At 40.8% G+C, this 21,142-nt stretch overlaps 1 long non-coding RNA gene across 2 annotated transcripts in view; it reads left to right on the top strand.

Moving 5' to 3' along the window:
• LOC141276187 (uncharacterized) overlaps positions 1-21,142 on the top strand; it is a 449,573-nt gene that overhangs the window by 237,333 nt on the left and 191,098 nt on the right. The window lies entirely within an intron of this gene.

Below are 21,142 nucleotides of genomic sequence, written 5' to 3'. Positions count from 1 at the left end.
CTCCCATCCACTCCCTAAATTGTTTTGAAGCAAATCCCAGATATATTTCCTTCATAAATATTTCAGTATGTATCCCTAAATATCAGAACTTTAAAAAATAACCATAGAGACATTATTGCAACTAAAAAATTAATTTCTTAATTTTTTTCTATCACTCAGTGTTTAAATTTCTGTTTATCTCATAAAACTCGGGTATTTTTTGCCATTTCTATAGTTTTTTCAATTTAAGAATGTTATATAAATGAAATTATACAGTATGTAATCTTTGGGGATTGACTTTTTTCACTCAGTATAATTCCCTTGAGATCCATCCAAGTTGTCATGTGTGTCAATAGTTTGTTTCTTTTATTTGCTGAGTAGTATTCCATAGTATGGATGTACTACAATTTGTTGGACTATTCAACCCCATTGAAGTTCTTCTGAGTTGTTTTTAGTTTTTTGCTGTTATAAATAGAGCTACTATGAACATTTGTGTACAGGTTTTTGTATGAACACAAGTTTTCACTTTTCTGGAATAAATGCCCATGAGTGTAGTTGCTGGGTCCTCTGGTAACTGCATGTTTAGTTATATTCACTCTTTACCTTTTAATTGGTGTATTTAGACCATTTACATTTAAGGTAATTATTGGTATGTTAAGACTTAAGTCTGCCATTTGTTACCTGTTTTCTGTTTGTTTCCTTGTTTCTTGATCCTCTGTTCTCTTTTTTTGCCTTTCTATGTGTTACCTGCACATATTTTTAGGGTACCATTTTAATTTATTTATAATGTTTCCCTCGCTCTGTTCAGACACAGCCTTGGGTCCAAGTTCCCTCTGTGTCTCATAGCTGATCACTCCTCACAGGCTCCACTGCCCCCTGCTCTGTTGTGCAGCCACACCACAGGGCAGGTGGGCCCACATGGACTCTTGGCATGTGTTGGGGTGTGAGCTGTGTCGAACCAGCCACCATCAGAGTTCTGGGCTGCTTCTGATGCGCTGCTTGAGTAAACGCCAACTATGGCTGCTGCCCCACCCAGACACTGCCCTAGGATGGAGTAGCATCTGTGGCCCATGGGGAGCTTTCACCTGGTTGCAGCCCCAAGGTCCAGTGCCACATTGTGACATGGGGTAAACTGGGCTTGCACGAACCCAGGTGATTGCAGGAAACCTGCAGCCACTGGAGCATTCCTCACTCCACCCTCTGCCCTGCCTTGGGGGCAAGCTAGTGCTCGAGTTGCATTTCTTAGCCCCCTTTGAGTTGGGTGAGGCCATGTGACTAGTTCTAGCCAGTGAGTTGTGAATGGACTTGCCAGTGGGAATTGTCCAGAGCTCTCTTTCCCTCTGGAGAAGTTCAAGATGAAACTTCTCCATCAGCCTGGACCTCTGAGTAACAGTAAGCAGCAGATGATCCCAACTCCCTCCCCTGCACCATAGGTACTAAGTGTGATCAAAGAATAACCTGTGCTATTTTCAGTCACTGAGGTTTTGGGGTTGTTAGTAACTATAGCTTCATTTAGCTTATACCATCTGATATAATATTAAATAACATTTTCAAGAGGGGTATATAGTTTATATATATATGAAAGCCTTGCACATTTGAAAATGTCTTTCCCATATGAAAGACAAGTTAACTGGGGAAGAAAATGCTTGCAGGTTACTCTTTTCCCTTCAAAATTTTTTATATGTTCCTCCACTCTCTTCTGATGTTTACTATTGCATAGAAAAAATATTAAGCTACCCTTTGTAAACTTTTTTCTTTTCTCTGAATTTGCGTAGCAATTCTTCTTTAATATAATATTTTTAAAAATTGGAATATCTAGGTTTGGGCTTCATAAGTTGTTTTTACTTGGAATATAATGAATCTTTTCAACATGTATGCACAGGTCTTTATGTAAGTCATAAAACTGGTTTTTATCCTAACTCTTTGATTATTACTTCATTCACTTATTCATACACTTATTTAGTAAACACGTACTAAACACCTACTGTGTGCCAGGAACTGTGCTGAGTGCTGAGGATGCAGCAGTGAACATGTCATATGAGTCCAGAAACTTTAAAATATTTTAACAGCTTTATTGAGTCATAACTTACATACTGTAAAATTCACTCATTTTAAATGTACAACTCAACGATTTTCAGTGAATCTACAGAGTTCTGCAGCCATTACCACAATCCAGTGATAGAACATTTGCATCATCCCAGAAATATCTCTTGTGCCCGTTTGCAGTCACTTCCCATTCCCATCCATTCCTAGTCGTAGGAAGCCATGATTCTAATTTCTGCCTATAGATTTACCTTTTCTAAATATTTTGTATAAGTGGGATAATACAGTATGTGGTTTTGGCTTCTGGTTTCTTTCACTTAGCATAATGTTTCCAACATTCATCCATTTTGTAGTGTGTGTCAGTATTTCATTCCTTCTTATGACTGAATAATTTTTCGTTCTATGGCTATACCACGTAAAATGTGTGGATTTTCCTGTTTTCGACCCCTTTGTATCATGTGATAGTCACGTTCCTTTATTTGATCTACAGCCCAGAGGGCAGCTTTTCAGTGGGCTACAGTCCAGTTACCAGTTTCCAACTGGCATTATCCTATGCAACGTTGCTTTATTAAGGCGGTATCTTTTCCTACTCTTGTTTCCTCAATACTCAGAAGTGATGGAGTACATGAAAACCCATAGTTTCCAGACAGCAAAAAGCTAGAGAAAGTTTTCTATCTTTGCCCCTGGTTGGAAGCACAAAAATGCCAACACTAATCTTCTACCTACTTATTGCACATTTTTTCCCTGGAAGTTGTGTTCTCTGAATGCATGTAAGAATATGGGCAACAGAAAAAGATGTAGAATATTTCTCTGGCTGCCTCAGAAATCTAGGTGTATGTAATGAAATTGTTGTAGAATGTTTCAAATTCATGTTGAATTTGGGCCCTGAATCACAGGGCAGGAAGTGAAAGGAGTATGGCATGTATTTTTACCTTTTTTTTTAGGTTGGACTTTTATTTCATAAGGTGTCTGGGTATGCCTTCATTTAATAAATGATGATGGACTTTTATTTCATAAGGTGTCTAGGTATGCCTTCATTTAATAAATGATGATTCCCAGGTCAGTACTCTCGTGTTCCCCAATGCTGTTTTCATGGTAGGGATACCAAACCTTTTTGTCATCAGGGAACTTATATAATTTTTCTTTTCTAAGTCCACGTTTTCAAATATTTTCTCATATCAAACTACAGTTTAAGGAATAATTAATTTCCCTCAATAATTGATTCATCAGAATCATGTATGATGCTAACCAGAGCTTCTGATAAGTATGAGACAATCAGGATTATTTAAGGACTTGGTAAAACTCAAAACCAAAGAAGGCAGACCGCTTGCCTATTGTAGTCTTTGTAGGAGATGTAAAATTTCCATTAGAATTTTTGAAACATGGACACTCTATCAGAACACCCCAATTTCTAACTCCGTGAAGGCCTAGCCGTCTGGGGACGTCATGGTTGGGAATTGCTACATCTTCAGGGATCTGAAGTGGCAGAAATTGGGCAGAGGCTGAGTTTGTCAGCATGGAGAGACAGCAAGCTCCCACTGGGCTGGTTTGTACTTAAGAGAATAGGGTTGCCACTTTAAGGTTTAAACTAGATTAAACACAGGGTGTACTGGTCTGACAGATTAATGCAGATTATTAGCTAACTAACTGTGAAGAGTAACATTATGACTTTTCTTTTTTCATTTCAGCATTTATCTTTAAAATATACATATATATTCTTAAATACATATGTATATATGAATGTGTACACATATGCATGTACACACACACACACACACACACACACACACACACACACACAGAGTCTCTGAATTAGTTTCAATAAAACCTGCATCAGTGCAGAGGTACTCACGGAGTGCCTTCAATAAAAAAGTCACTGCGTGTTATGCGATAACATTGAACAGACTCCAGACAGCCTCTTATCTTAGATATACAACGACGTAGCATAACTCAAGCCTAAAGGAGAAGTTAAAGTATTAGGTAACGGTAGCAACAGTAGCATGTTAGTGGAGTAATAACTCTCCTGGCGGATAACCCAGGATGGGTTTTATTGAATTCAGTTTATTTAGCTGGGATAAACCCAGATAGGCATCTCATTTACAAGAAGGTGCTAGCAAGAGGGCAGGTTATTACAAGCACATTTAGAAGATAAGCAAGAGAAAATTGAACAAAATCAGAGATCAGGAAGGGAGGAGAAGTGGTTCCTGGTTCAACTTCTTGCCTTGGGCAGGTCTATATTTACTCCAACTGAGAAAAATAATAATTGCCTTCTTAGCTGTCTGTAGGGATGAATGGTGTGTGAACTGTGTTAGGAACCTGTGAGTTACCCTCATTGACAAGCTTACTTTGTGGCTAATTGAAGTTTCTTTTTCTTGCAATTTAAGTGCATTTTCTTTGTTCCTCTGCTCTTTGGAGAATTAGAATAATTATTTAATGTTTCTTCATAATAATTCTTTTAAAACTGTGACAGTAATTGTCATCTTTAGCTTCCCCAGCTTCCCACACAAATTAACTGTAAAATTGAATTGATGCTATTTTTCTACCCCTTTACTTATTTTTCTGTTTTCATAGGTTGTTGTCCCCCTTCCTTCCTTCCTTCTTCCCTCCCTCCCTTCCTTCCTTCCTTCCTCCCTCCTTCCCTCCCTCCCTCCCTCCCTTCCTTCCTCCCTTCCTCCCTTTCCTTTTCAAATTTAAATATGATAGATGTTTATTTGGTTATTTCTATATGTGAGTCTTTGTTCTAAGCACTGCTGCTGACTTTGGTAGCTGCATGGACTCTGTCCCTTGGAGTAACTCCTGAATCTTAAGGTGTTAACGAAGCTTTGTCCAAGAGGTCAGACCAAACATATGACTAGGAACCAATGTTTAGTTGACCGTTCTAGTTGGTGGCTTTGGTTCCAGAGGTATCCTTTGTGACACAGAAGAGCATGTTCCAGCTGAGTTATCATTGCAGTAAAGTGTCATGCACAGAGGACTGTATTTTATACATTGATAAATACTGATTAATTGAAGATGTATCCTTCCACTCACCATTGCCTTCTACTCCTGTGTGTGGTTTCTGACGTGTGTGTGTGTGTGTGTGTGTGTGTGTGTGTGTGTGTGTGTGTGTGTTAAGTGGTGGCGGTACTCAGGATAAATATGTGCATAAATGGAGGGATTATATTGTGGTGTATTTACAGATACATTTTTGTTTCTGGTATTTCATTTTTACCTAGACTTCTTGTTGCTCCCTCAAGGACCTGTGTTCTCTTTAAAGTTGCTTTCTCTTGAAGAGACCTTTATTTGGAAGTTGGTTTTCTGGAGAAAACAAGTCTATCTGCATGCTATTTAACTCCTTTGAATGCTTCATCTTTTCTCTTGCCCCATTTAAGCTTTTTCTTCTTTCCTAAAGATCCTGTTTTCAAATCAGAAAATATTCATTATGTGTCTACTCTGTGAAAGCTAATGTGCATTACACTGAGGATGGTAGAAAATAAATATAAAAGAGGTCCTCTCTTCTAAGATCTCACAGGCTAGGGGACGAGAGATACGTACACAAATAACTCCAGTATGGGGTGGACCATGAGAAGTACTTTAGTTAAGAAAAAAAGTGTTATTATTAGTTTGATTAGGTGTAGACCTATCCGAGGAAGTTTAAGGGGTAGTCATATATTTTCATTTTTTTAAAATCTTCTTTCTTTTCTTAAAATCTTACAAAATCAAATTAGTGACTGCTTCTACCAAATTGTTCATTTACTTAAAAAAACAAAAAACTTTATTAAGCTATAATTTACATACCATAAAATTCACCTGCATAAAGTATACAACTCATGATTTTTAGTAAATTTACGAAGCTGGGCATCCATCACCATCATTCAGTCTCAGAACATTCCCATCACTCCAATAAGGTCCCACATTCCCATTTTCAGATAATCCCCACTCCCAGCCTTAGTCCCAGGCAAATAATATTTTACCTTCTGTCTCTATAGTTTTACCTTTGCAGGATATTTCATGTAAATGGAATCATACAATATGTGTTTTTTTGGGGGGGTTTTTTGCATTGGCTTCTCTCACTTGACATAGTGTTTTAAAAATCCATCTGTGTTGTAGTGTGTATCAGTACTTTATTCCTGTTTAGATTGCTGAATAGCGTCCAACTCTATGGCTGTACAAGGTTTTATTCAGCTATTCAACAGTCATCTCTTCACGTTTTAACCTTTTAATTTTCTTTTTCCCTCCTTCCTCTGTCTCTCCCAATAAAGAGTACTATAGAAGATTATACTGTCAAACATATTCCAGAGTCCCATCTCTGTCCATGCCCAACTGTTACTTTTCTAGGAGAATCTGACTGAAGTTTTTAAGCACTGTTAGCACTTCAGGTTGTCTCTGTGTAGGTGGGGAGCAGGTGTGGGGGTGGACAGAAAGTTCTCACCCACTTTTCCTTTTGGACCTGAAGGTTAAAAAAAGTCTGATCATATTAATATATTCACTTTTTAAATAGAGGAATACACTTTGATGTCTGGGAAAGGGGCATAAATTCAAGTCACCAGAACATGGTACCCACATGAATTCTTCTGCTGAGCTGGTTACCTTTCAGTGACCGCTGTGCCCATTATCAGCCATAGTCAAGCTTTGTGGTATGCGGTATGCACTCAACATTTTAAGGTGTTAGAGACATTTCCTTCTCTCAGTATAAGGCAGGGTGACCCAGCGTCTCTGAAAGGTAAATACGAACCCTCTCTCTCATTTGAAAGAGTTATTGAGCCATGTTTATAGTGGGTCCCCTCTGTCTGCAATGCACATACTTCACATTTTCTTAAAGGGAATGGGCTACCTGCCAATGACATTTCACAGTTCTCAAGCTGCACGGTTTCTTCAGGAATATAATTCCTCATCTGCTTCGCCCTTTCCCTTTGAGTTTTACGTTTCATCCTTGCTCTGCGCAATGCACCAATCAACACAAATTCAGGCAACTCCTCATTTCTCCTTCCTTTGATGACCTTGAAGCTCTTCATCTGGCCAGTCAATCATGCCCAGAGGAATGTGGTGGGATGTGCCTCTGCAGTGGTGCTGGGAAGCCCGGCTTGCCTCTGTATTGTGTTATAATTTCTCCCTTCTCTTCAGGACATCCCTTTTACCATTCCTTTTCCACCTTAAAACAAAACAAAAAGCAAAACAAGACAAAGCAAAACCCAAGGATATGAATAGCTAGAAATAAACTAAATTGGTCATTGTTATTACAGGAAAACTTCATACCAAATACAAGCAATAATCTGCTTATACACATTACATTCTCTTACACAACCCCTTTTCTTTCATCACTCTTCTCCTCTGCTTGGCAAATGGAATAGTTCTACCTTCTCATTCCCACCCTATTTTGTACTCATGAAAAGAAGCCAAGGGAGCTTCCTTTTGTTTTTATTTTGTTTGTGGGCTTCTATCTGGGTCCCAGCATAGGGCAACCAGCTGGAGGGCACTTTTGCTGGTAACCACTGTAGAGGGAGCTCTCGTGTTTTATATGTAGAGCTTGTAGCTTTCTCACAGCACTCCACTGAGAGTGATTCTGTAAAAAGCAAATCTGCTTTCCTCTGAGGCATCAAAATAGTACTGGAGACACTATCAAAGTTTAGGGAGTTGTTATTGGCATCCCTTTATTGAAAATGTATTAGATGAAAAACCAGCCACTAGAACCCTACAGTCAATATACTGAGTTAAGCCTCCTCACAGGCAACCTGGAAATATTGAACAAGCTGTGTATCTTCTGTGGGCATCACTTTACTTATTTTCAGGGAAAATTACACCTTTCATATTTTCCTACATCTTCTATTTCGGAAATGTCAAAAATTCCCAAGTCAAAACTTTATTAAGAATGAAATATTTTTTCATTCCAAAAAAATATTTACAAATACAAATACGAAAAAATATTTACAAATACAAACATATTCCAGAATCCCATCTCTGTCCATGCCCAACAGTTACTTTGGAAAAAATATTTACAAATACAAATACGAATGAACAACTTGGAAAAAATATTTACAAATACAAATACGAATGAACAACTTATCTGGATATTTTGAATTTGCAAAATGATTCTGATGCTTTGCAGTGGAAGCCTTTCTTATGCAAATTTGAAGTTGCAGATGAACTCCAAATGGGATCCCTGATTCATGACGGAAACAGACAAAGAATTGGAACATTTTACAGTACTCTAATGGACATTTTAATATTTCTCATCTGTTCTTAATTTGAGATAGACATAATCTCTTCTGGACTAGAAGATACTTTTAGTATTATTTTTAGTTGTTAGTAAAACCTTCTCAATGCTTTGGCTCCCAACTAGAACTAAGAAATATTGAGCAAAAGCTAAAGAGTCAGCTGAATAATGAAGTCAGGTCAATTCAGTTGAACCGTTTTTATGTCTCTGCTGCAGGCAAGGCACTGAGTTGAGTATCATGGAGGATAGAAGGACGAGGAAGGAACAGATGCTTATCTCAGGGAGCTAGGAGTCTAGTTAGGAATCTAAGATAGCATAGCACTTTAATCCAACATGTGAAGAGGGTATACATAAAAGTGTTTTCATGGGTTCAGCTTATGGTAACCTAGGAAACATAAAAGCAAAGGAGTTCTAAAAATCTGCACTTAGAAGTGAAAGTTTCTCTAAGATCAATGACCAGTCTTCTTTTTCTATTAGTCACAAGGCAGTAAGCTTTCATCTTCTGTGCCTCACCCACAGTGGGTGCTTGCGTTACTTTTTTAGGATGAGCAACAGTTTATGACAGCCAGACAGAAAGACTGTGACTTACTTCACTTCCCTCCCAAACATCACTGCAAAATCAGGTTGGACTGTTAGAAAAATTTTAGGCACATTTTTGTGGTTTGGGTTTGAATTAATCTACACAATTATTTTAGAGTTAAATGCTTTGATGAAAGGGCTGTAGATCTTAAGAAATAAAAGGACTATATGCAAATTGATCTAATTCCTTGCTTTCAGATAGAGAATGTGTTTTTATTCCTCATTTGATGAGCACTATCAAGAGGTCATATGTGTCACCTAAAGTTGCAAACACAGGAAGCCTAGATTCCTGGTCCTTTGCCTCCCAAGAGAGCGTGATTCCACCTTACCACCTCTTGTAGATGAGAAAAGAAAACCACAACATTGCCGTGAGTTGGTAAAAACAAAAAACAAAAAAAAAACTCTCATTTTTGTTTGTATTTTTGTGCCTATCACTTCAAACCTCTATCTATTTATATAAAATAATACTATTCTTAGAGACCTTTGTTGCCCTCTGTTATCACTATTTAAGACTTAAACCACATCAATTTCCAAAACAAATTTAAAAATATGTTGCAACTGTATACACATTACAGAATAAAACAACTTTTTGTTTTTTCCTAAATCATACAAATAGTTAACAGGCTTCTAGGTGGCAAGCACTTATTATCCCAGAAGATGAAATTTAGTTTTCAGTTTGCTGGTAGATGAGATAAATTATAAACATGTGGGGCTATGTTATTCCCATTATCTTACCTGTTGACTTTATGTTAGGTTCCCAAATTTAATAGAACAAAAGAAAGGAGAAGAAAGTATTTTTTAATAGATCTTGTGGAGTATCCATCAAGTTTTGACTTACATAAAGCATTAGAGTAAAAAAATGTAGAAGAGCAATTATTTTCCAATACTTTCGTGTTTTAGAAGGATGATAATAGAGAGCATTTTTCTGAACCTGTAGCACTAGTGGGAAAGTTTCTCTTTGGTGGGAAGGGTGGTCCAAAGTGTTTCCCTAATTGTTTTTAGACTACCTTTTCAGCAGCCTTTCAGCCACAAAATAGTGAGAAATGGGGCTAATCCTATTTAGATCGTGATGAGGAATCAATCAAAATATAGAGTGTTTATGAAGTTGCTTTGAACACTATGAATGCTATAGAAGTGTAAGGTATTATGACTACACCAACTCTTGGCTCCCTTCTCTATTTATTTAAGGGTTACACAGGCCTTGTTTAATACCTCAACATCCTTTCAGTTGAATCAAGCACAGACATACTTCAGCCACTTGAGATTAAATACTAAGCCCTGCAGCAGAGCAGTGTCTCCAGCCTCCCTTCTGCCTCTCACCTTTCAGGTTCTGTTCTGGAAATGGACCCAGTAGCGATGTGTGAGAATTCAGCCCTTTGTATTTGTTTTGGTGTTTTACCTGGCAGCCTTGGTCACTGATTGGCTTCCTTCTTCTGGGATGAACCTTTTCTATTCCTTCATGATTGGGTGACGAAAACTAGACAAAAGTGCCAAAATGAACAGCCCAGAAAACTCATTAAGGTTCCTGAATCAGCTTTAAAAAAACAAAACAAAACAAAACCCTACCAATAACCCAGAGTTCTGAACATAATCGGTTGGTTCCCAGAAGTACAATAAAAGGAAACCAGAAGTATTTTAGTCCCTGGTTGTTTACGAATCAACCCAATTTTCTTTTTCAGACTTTGAAGGTCACAGAATCCAATCATGTGGAGCCACAGAAGGGAGATTCCCCCCTTCCATCGGCCTTCCTGACCACTCTTTCTCCCCAGTTCTGTTAGAAGTGAGGTTTTGCTAGATTTAAGTAGAACATTGCTCAAAATTCCCAGGGGGTCCCAATCAAAGCAGGTCACAATGAAAGCTGTCTTGGATGTTACTAGAAAGGAAGCCACAGTGACAAGTAAAGCAGATCTCTGGATACCTTCAGTGTATAGCAGCAGTGCTGCTCTCTTGGTGCACAGGCTTGGGAATTCTGCTGGTCTCAGGTGGGCACCCAAGGAAGAGCAGCCCACACTCATCTCTCCAAGTAAGCCAGGGTACTTTACGTCTGGAGTAGAGACAGTGAGGTATGGAACCGTGGGGCATGGAATTGGATTTATGTAGAAAGTGGATAATGAAGCCTGAGTTTTAGACACACAGAGGAAGGTGAAAGAAGAAGAAAGAATGACATTTATTATTTTCTAGGGATCTAATCTAGAGAGCCTCAGTGTCCTCAATTATAATGTGACCATTAGATAATACAGCAAAAAAGTTGGCATATTTCTTGGCAAATACAGTTACATGAATAATGTAAATTTTCTTCCCTGGCTTTTTCTTTTTATTATATACTATTATCAAATGGTATAACTTTAATTTTACTCTGCAGATTAGTCAGTAATATATATTTTGTTATTTCGTACTATAAACAATTTCCTACTGCTTGTATTTCCTTTTTTAGGACTTAGTGAATAGCAAAGAAATATTTTTCTAATTAATAAGCTTGTTGTGCAATTCCAGAAACCTCCCCTCAATGTATCTCACATCCAACTGGTACACCTAAGCATAATTTTAAAAAGTAATATTCAAAATAAGAATTAAGATGTATCAGTCGCCAGCTATGTGCAAGGCATTGTACTAGGTGCTATATACTAGGTATTCCATTTAATCCTCAAAATAACCCTCAAAGCAAGTATGACTACTTCCCATATCCATATAAGAAAGTGGGCTCAGAGAGATCTTACCCAAGTCTCACAGTTAGTAACTGTCAAAACTGCTGCTGGAGGGCTTCCCTGGTGGTGCAGTGGTTAAGAATCCGCCTGCCAACGCAGGGGACACAGGTTCGAGCCCTGGTCCTGGAAGATCCCACGTGCCACGGAGCAACTAAGCCCGTGCGCCACAACTACTGAGCCTGCGCTCTAGAGTCCGAGAGCCACAACTACTGAGCCCACGAGCCACAACTACTGAAGACTGCGCGCCTAGAGCCCGTGCTCCGCAACAAGAGAAGCCACCGCTGTGAGGAGCCCACGCGCCACAATGAAGAGTAGCCCCCGCTCACCACAACTAGAGAAAGCCTGCGTGCAGCAACGAAGACCCAATGCAGCCAAAAATAAATAAATAAATAAATAAATAAAATTATTAAAAAAACAAAACAAAACAAAACTGCTGCTGGAGCTGAGCACACTCTAACCCCAAAGTCCAAGTTCTTTCCACTTCATCATAATACCAAGATTGTACTGGAAGCCCAGAATGCTAGAACAAGAGACCTCTCACCGGCTTACACAACTTAGTTTCCTCAAGAGTATCTACAGAAGGAGACCAATTCTAATGAACGTAGATGGATCTGGGGTGTGGAGTTAGGGTAATCTTTTCCCCTCTACCCTCCAGTCAACTGTGTCTTGGATTGTTCTGGGGTCTGAGGAGGTTCCCAGTAATAGAAGTTGAAACAGGTCCTTAAAAGGGGTCTTGATGTTCGCAGGTTTGTCTGGAGAACAAAATAGGGAGGGCAGGGCAGGACAGCCGAGGTCAGATTCAAGGGAGTATCTTTGAATCCTTCTAAGAGAGGATTCAGCAGAAGGAAAGGGGTGTCAGGCATGGTGAATCTGATTCAGCGAAGGCACAGTAAGCTGAGGTTGGAAAGAAGGTGCAGTTCTAAGCACGGCCAGCTTGTTTTGTCCTGAACCTGTCCCTACCCCACCGCTCTGGAGGGCTATGCACATTCTGGAGTTGGAAGGGCTATCTGTGGAAGAGAAGGTGTTGCTCCATGAGCCAGCCTCCCAGCATATCTGAGCCCAGGCTGCCCGCCATGGTGCCCTCTAGCAAAGGGAGCTTGCGGGCGGGCGTGCTGCTCTTTTCAGCCAACTGCTGAGTAGCCAAGTGCCCAGAGGATTGAGACGTGTGCCCAAGAGTCGATCCTCAGTCAGGGGAGGCAGAGATCAGCAAGAGTATGCATGGTGGCATGGGGCAGCAAAGTCGGCAGTAAAGAGAGGCCTGGATCCCTGTTTTGGGCTGCAGGGGTGGTAGTCAAGATGCAGCCTACACTGATTCGCAAGAGTGTCTGAAACATCCCGCAAGAGAAATAGTTATGGCTGGATAGAGGAAAGGATCTTGAAAAAGGGTTGGTTCCTTCTATGCACGTGGGGGCCGTGAAGCCATGAGAGGTGGACATCAATGTTACTATGTCTGCATCGACCAGGGAGGCCTAGAGTTACTCTAGTACTTGAGCTATGAGAATATAGAATAGCATGGCTGGTGTATAGTGAATAGGTATTAGTGCCTTGTAGAATCACACCATCTTAGCCAGGTAGGTTGTGCAAAAATCCCTAATAGCTGTGCATACCCACTAGTGCCGACGACACAGATTCCTCCAAACCTGGCTTGACTGTTTCCCAGTTGAGGTCCACGGAGAGGTGCTCAAGTTGGCTGCTGTGTAGACTGGTGTACAGTTGCCACTTAAACGTGCTGTGAAATCAGGCTTGATGACTATCCACAGAGCAGCTCATCCTGACCCTGCTCTCTCTCAAGTTAACGAGACAGCCAGAGGCAAAGCCTTGGAGTGAGTAGCGTGGCTATGGGGCCACACAGCAGCCTTGGGGAGCGTTGGTGTGAGGCTAGTGAGAAGGGACACTAGTGCACATGCTGATGGGCTGTGCAGCTCCTGAGGAAAGTGTAAAGGTGTGAATCAGCCTAGACAGCAGCCCCGCAAGGTGTCCGCGAGCCCAGCTTCCCAGGTCTCCTCAGTTCCTCACCAGACATGGCCTTGGCTTGTTGACCTTCATGCTCTGCCTGCCCAGAGTGAAGTTCCAGCAGGTGGCGGGAAGACCTAGTTCAGGTGACCAAGGCTTTATCCCCTCAACTCTTCAACTCCAGCAACATGGCAGCTGGGCTCTTAACTTTCATTGGTGCATGGACCCCTTCAGCATCCTGGTGAAGCCTAGGGACTCTTTATCCAAATAATGTTTTTAAATGAATAAAATATTATACTTAGGATTACAAAGGAAGCCAATTACATGGAAATATAGTCTTAAATATCCTAAGGACTTCAAGAAATAATTAGGGCCAGATGGAGATAAGAATCCTGAAAGGAGGCTAGGTTCCTTCTCTGCAGATAGAAGCCTGCATGACCAACTGTCTAAAAATTAAACTTGTGATATTAAAATATAGTTGCTTCATCAATAATGCAATAAGTAACAAAACTTAGCAGCAGGCCTAATATTTACCATAATTCCAAGTAGTGATGAACATAAATGGTATTTTGAGATATCTGCTACAACTGAAATGTGACTTGAAAAATTTGTGATTTCTACTGGTGACAAAGTTACAGATACTGTAATACTAATGTAGTATGTTGCCTACATTCATAATTGGGGGAAATGCTAAATTTCAATGAAAGGGAATGAAAACAAAGATGTGATTTTTTCCCCATCCTGTTTCAACAGACCCCCTAAGTTCTGTCTATGGACCTCAATTAAGACTTCATACCTTATGTGTTTGGAAAATGGCAAATGCCTTTAGAAAGTCATGTTCCTGGTTCTGGGTAAACTTTTTTACCTCAATACCAGTATCACAGAGCTACAGTGTCCCCAATTTACGTAATAATGACGAGGCAATGCCCAGCCCAATTGCAAGGGCCAGTCTGTGGACATGTGAAATTAGTTACCTCCAAAGTCTTGGAGGGTTGAGCATACGCAGACAGGCAAAGACACCAGGGCCAGGCACAAACTCTGTGTCATTTATGGGGGCAAAGGAAAGTTCTAGTAGTTCTGTAAGACAGAGCAGTACTACATACTAGATAGCTGGACAAACACTAATTTGGGGTGATTTCTATGAAGACTAGGAATGAGGAAAGGAAACTAGGACCCCAGTTCGAACACAGAGTGGAGGACTTGGAAGTTCATGGGATTTGGATTTGAGTCCCAGTTCCACCCTTGATAGCTGGTGACCTTGAGTAAGTAAAAAAGTTCTCCGCTTTTTGTTTTTGACCCCCATTGGTAAAATGGGGCTCATACCTCGCAAGGCTTCTGTGATGGACTCATACAGGAATATATATGAAGGCCTGCTGCAGAAACTGTAAAGCCCTGTATACATTTTTGTTATTATCCTGTTACAAACTGCCTCCTGGTCACTCTACTCCAGATCACCGGGCAGCACTCTCACTGCCATTTACAAGTTGAGGCTAGTTCCTTGTGGTTGCTGTCACTTTGCCCTCTCTGGGGACATTGCCATGACTGGCAGCGCTGCTAACCTGACTATCACCCAAAGGTCGGTAAAGGTGACCTCTGGTTCTCCTGAGAGTCCTGTGTCCCCGTTTTTCTGAGGAAACTCCCTTTGACCTCCTATTCCTCTGGCTTCCCTTGGCTCCTCTGGTGATGGCTTCTGTCCAAGGCCCTGGGATGGAGGTGAGGGGTTGGGTGGGGGGGCGGGGGGATAATGGACTGGTGGGTGGAGAGGAGAGAGGCTTTAATCCTATGGCTGCCTCCCCCAGGTCTGCGGGGTGTGGTTTCCATAGCAAGCCAGCAGCCAGAGTCCACGGAATAAAGTATATTGAAGTCATTGGGCTTTGAAGACTTCCCGTATACTTTTAAGCTGCCCATGACATCATTTTGCTGGCCGGCTCAGAACAATAGGCGGGGGAGGGCTGAGACGAACCAAATCCACAAAGCGCCAGAACAGAGAAAGAGGTTGAAACAGAAACTGCCACGGTCCATGTGGACATTCCTGAACGAACTGGGAAAGAACTGGCCCCCGAGCTTTCAAAGATGGCCCCGTGGCCTAGCAGCCCCCATACGCCCACGCGGAGCCCTGACCTCTTTCTGGGGAACAACAGCAGCAGACACACAGGGAAAGTCATGTGACTTCCAAACAGTTCATCCATCCAAGTTCAATAAATTAGCAGCCAAAAATTTTAATCAGATATTTAATCTTTCCTCCCTGTAAGGGAGATTGGGTGTTTACCATGGCTCTAGGCCAGCTTAATCTCAGAGAAGAAAGATTGCGTGCGGTGCGTCTTTGGTGCCGGGGGGCCCTAAAGCAGTCACTTTTGCCTGTTGAGCCCTCCTCAGCCAGTAACAAGGTTAGCCCTGGTCTCCTGTAAGTCTCTGCAGTTTGTGTCAGGGCTGAACAGTGACCAGACAGGGATTTCCACATCTTATAAACACACTCAGAACAAACCAGATGAAGGCCTGCAAAAGTCAATACAGTGACAGTCTTGTGTGGTGACTGTTAGCTAACTCCTCTCTTCTCCCCTCCTCTCTGACCTCTTCTTCTCACCTTTTTTGTGCCCTCCCACCTCCTGGAGCCCAGAGTTCTCCCCAGGGAGAAGGCCTTGACCAAATCCTGCCAGGGAGCTCCTAACTTTGGTGGCAGGACTTACCTAGTTTATGAATAATTAGCTGATACCTACATTGCTAACTATGGTTGAAATGTATTAATTCCTTCAACCAATAGTGATTGATTGCCAGGTACTCTTCTAGGTTCTTGAGACAAATGAAAGAACAAAAGACACAAAAATCTCTGTCTTCATGTAGCTTATACTCTAATGGTGGGAGACAGATACTGAACATAACAAACAAATTATATAAAGTTGGAAGATGATAAGTGCTATGAAGAAAAGAAATGCACCAGGTAAGGTGGGCTGGATGTGTGTGTGTGTGAATATAATTTTGGAAAAAATTCATTGGAGTATTCCCATGGTGGGACCCTGAGAATGCTACTTCAGTGAGATGTTAATATATGCCATGGAAGTGGGGTGAGGAATTGACTCCATGGTCAAGGTGTGTAAACTGAGTCAGGGAGAAAGGTGAGAAGCAGAGACATTTTGGAGGCTATTACAGTAGCTATGAAAAACTATGAAACCTGGAAGCAGCTGTGAGTAGAAATGGAATTGAGAAGCCATGCAGCAGAAACACTGAAGGAGATGAGAAGAAACAGCCTGGTCTTGGCTGGAGAGGGCAGAGCAGCAGAAAGAGGAATCAAACTCTAAGTGTTTAGACTTTTCTATGTGTCCAGATTTGAGCCTAGGTGACTATGAGAATGAAGAGATTTTTAATCCAAATGTGGAAGTCAAGAGAGGCACATTTGGGGAACTTGTCAAGTTTTCAGATACAGATACAGATACATGTTTGTAGTAGTTATGGATGAAACTACCAAAATGATAGAAAAAGTAGCCAGTGATGAATACGAAGAAGTGATTGAGAAGTAGGAGAAAATATAGAATAGTGCTGTATCTCAGGAGTATAGCAAGCAGTGGTTTTAAACTAGTGCTTCTTAAGCTTTGCTCCCATTAGGATCATCTAGGGAGATGTGGATCTTCCAGTTCTCAGGCTGCACCCCATACTAATTACTTCAGAATCTCTGGGGGTAGGACCAAAAACCAGTAGTTTTAAAACCTCTTCAGGTGACAGCGATTTGTAGTCAAAGCTGAGAACTAGTGTTTTAAAGCAGGAAGAATGAATAACAGCTGCGGAAAGATGAAGATGGATGAGGGTTGAAAAAGGATAGTTGAATCTGGGGATGAGGAGAGCATTAATGGCCCTTTCTGGAATGGATTGCTACTTAACATGTGATCCCCAGACCATAACAACAGCATCACCTCAGAGCTTTCTGGAAATGCCCAACCTCAGACCTACTCAATCCAAATCTGCACTTTAATGAGACTCCCAGGGATTTAAAAATACTGATGTTTGGGGCCCTACCCCAGTCCAACTAAGTCAGAATCTCAGCGGTGGGGTCCAGGAATTAGTATTTAGAAAGTACTTCCCAGCGGTTTTAACATTTATACAAGGACCATCGATCTGGAGCAGTGCTTCTCAGACTTTAATGTGCATATGAGTCACATGGGTCTTGTTAAAATGCAGATTCTGGGTCAGTAGGTGTGGGTGGGGACTAGATCCTGCATCTGTGACAACTCCCAGGTGAGCTGTGGCTGGTTCACAGGCCACACCTCAAGCAGCAAGACTCTGGAGCAGTGGTTCTTGAGTGTTCCTGCACAAGGACATCAACATCACCTGGGAAGTGGTCAGAAATAAAATTCTCAGCCCTAATCCAAACCTAATCAGAAATTTGGGATTGAGACCCAGAAACCTTTGCTTTAACAAGCCATCTAAGTGTTAAAGAGTGAATGAGTAATCATAAAATGGCCTATGAAGGTTTATTACCCACCCCTACTTTTTTTCCCCCAGAAATTGGTGGTAACTGGAATAAGGAAGCTAGAACTTTTCTATTCAATAAGGTGAAATATCTCCAATGTGGATGGAAGAAAGCATATCAAAATTCCCTTGAAGAGTTGTCAAATATACATCATGCTCAGAACTGTCACTTACTTTCTCCCTGATCCCCAGTTGTAACCACTCTCCTGCAACCTCTCCCCTGAGGATGTTTTCAAGGCCAGGGGAGTCCTGTGTAGGTGAGAAGCCAGCTGGAAGGGAGTCCCCAGAGAAGGAGGAGTATAAGATGCTAGAGAGAACAGACAGCTAATGGCTCAGAGCCCAGAGCAAGGGGAAGAAAACAGACTCATAATCTAAGGAAGAGGGATTCATTTTGAAAAGGATGGAAACCACATCTTTTGAGGAAAGAAGGTTGGAAAGAGGAGGGTGTGGGTGAAAATAAGGACAACTTTGGAAGCAGAGAGAAGAGTATGCTAAAAGAGAGATAAAGTGAAAATAACTATCATTGACCAATTCCTTGTCATACATTATACTTGTTGTTTTACACACATGAACCCTAACCATCACAGAAACCTTACAGGGTAGATTTCCAGTCTGTTGTTGCTGTTTAACAGGTGAAGACATTATGGCCAAATGGGGTTAGTAACTTCCCCACTGTCACATGAACAGTAAATGACAGAGCTGAGATTGGATCCTGCTCTTTCTGGCACCAGGCCCATATTCTTTTCATTCCACCATGTTGGGGGTAGAGATTGGGAAAGTTAAGAGAGTTTTTACTGGATGATTCTTTATTGTGTGCTTTTTTTTTTTAAAACATCTTTATTGGAGTATAATTGCTTTAAAATGGTGTGTTAGTTTCTGCTGTATAACAAAGTGAATCAGCTATACATATACATATATCCCCATATCCCCTCCCTCTTGCGTCTCCCCCCCACCCTCCCTATCCCACCCCTCTAGGTGGTCACAGGCACCAAGCTGATCTCCCTGTGCTATGCGGCTGCTTCCCACTGCCACTCTCTCACTTTGTCCCAGTTTACCCTTCCCCCTCCCCGTGTACTCAAGTCCATTCTCTACGTCTGCGTGTTTATTGCTGTCCTGCCCCTAGGTTCTTCAGAACCATGTTTTTTAGATTCCATATATATTAGTATATGGTATTTGTTTTTCTCTTTCTGACTTACTTCTCTCTGTATGACAGTCTCTAGGTCCATCCACCTCACTACAAATAACTCAATTTTGTTTCTTTTTATGGCTGAGTAATATTCCATTATATATATATGCCACATCATCTTTCTTCATTCATCTGTTGATGGACACTTAGGTCACTTCCCTGTCCTGGCTATTGTAAATAGAGCTGCAATGAACATTGTGGTACATGACTCTTCTTTTTTTTTTTTTTATACTTCTAGAGATAGAAGACTATACACCTAGAGATAGAAGAGTATACTCCTAGAGATAGAAGACTTTACACCTAGAGATAGAAGATTATACTTCTAGAAATAGAAGACTATTCTCCTCGAGATAGAAGAATGTACTCCTAGAGATAGAAAGCTTTACAAGTAGAGATAGAAGATTATACTTCTTTTTTTTTTTAACATCTTTATTGGGGTATAATTGCTTTACAATGGTGTGTTAGTTTCTGCTTTATAACAAAGTGAATCAGTTATACATATACATATGTTCCCATATCTCTTCCCTCTTGCATCTCCCTCCCTACACCCTTCTTATCCCACCCCTCCAGGCGGTCACAAAGCACCGAGCAGATATCTCTGTGCCATGCGGCTGCTTCCCACTAGCTATCTACCTTACGTTTGTTAGTGTATATATGTCCATGCCTCTCTCTCGCCCTGTCACAGCTCACCCTTCCCCCTCCCCATATCCTCAAGTCCGTTCTCCCTAGGTCTGTGACATGACTCTTCTTGAATTATGGTTTTCTCAGGGTATATGCCCAGTAGTGGGATTACTGGGTCATATGGTAGTTCTAGTTTTAGATTTTAAGGAACCTTCATCCTGTTCTCCATAGTGGCTGTATCAATTTACATTCCCACCAACAGTACAAGAGGGTTCCCTTTTCTCCACACCTCTCCAGCATTTATTGTTTGTAGATTTTTTGATGATGGCCATTCTGACTGAGGTGAGGTGATACCTCATTGTAGTTTTGGTTTGCATTTCTCTAATGATTAGTGATGTTGAGCATCCTTTCATGTGTTTGTTGGCAATCTGTATATCTTCTTTGGAGAAATGTCTATTTAGGTCTTCCGCCCATTTTTGGATTGGGTTGTTTGTTTTTTTGATATTGAGCTGCATGAGCTGCTTGTATGTTTTGGACATTAATCCTTTGTCCGTTGCTTCGTTTGCAAATATTTTCTCCCATTCTGAGGGTTGTCTTTTCGTCTTCTTTATGGTTCTTTGCATGCAAAAGCTTTTAAGTTTCATTAGGTCCCATTTGTTTATTTTGTTTTTATTTCCATTATTCTAGGAGGTGGGTCAAAAGGGATCTTGCTGTGATTTATGTCATAGAGTGTTCTGCCTATGTTTTCCTCTAAGAGTTTTATAGTGTCTGGCCTTACATTTAGGTCTTTAATCCATTTTGAGTTTATTTTTGTGTATGGTGTTTGGGAGTGTTCTAATGTCATTCTTTTACATGTAGCTGTCCAGTTTTCCCAGCATCACTTACTGAAGAGGCTGTCTTTCCTCCATTGTATATTCTTGCCTCCTTTATCAAAGATAAGGTGACCATATGTGCATGGATTTATCTCTGGGCTTTCTATCCTGTTCCATCGATCTATATTTCTGTTTCTGTGCCAGTACCATATTGTCTTGATTACTGTAACATTGTAGTATAGTCTGAAGTAATGGAGCCTGATTCCTCCAGCTCCATTTTTCTTTCTCAAGATTGCTTTGGCTATTCGGGGTCTTTTGCATTTCATACAAATTGTGAATTTTTTTGTTCTAGTTCTGTGAAAAATGCCGTTGGTAGTTTCACAGGGATTGCGTTGAATCTGTAGATTGCTTTGGGTAGCATAGACATTTTCACAATGTTGATTCTTCCAATCCAAGAACATGGTGTGTCTCTCCATCTCTTTGTATCATCTTTAATTTCTTTCATCAGTGTCTTACAGTTTTCTGCATATGGGTCTTTTGTCTCCTTAGGTATGTTTATTCCTAGGTATTTTATTCTTTTTGTGGCTATGGTAAATAGGAGTGTTTCCTT

This window comes from Tursiops truncatus, chromosome 13, assembly GCF_011762595.2.
Source record: "Tursiops truncatus isolate mTurTru1 chromosome 13, mTurTru1.mat.Y, whole genome shotgun sequence".
In the NCBI taxonomy this organism is placed as follows: Eukaryota; Metazoa; Chordata; class Mammalia; order Artiodactyla; family Delphinidae; genus Tursiops; species Tursiops truncatus.
The sequence above is the reverse complement of the archived record's forward strand: the minus strand, read 5'-3'. Positions and strand labels throughout refer to the sequence as shown.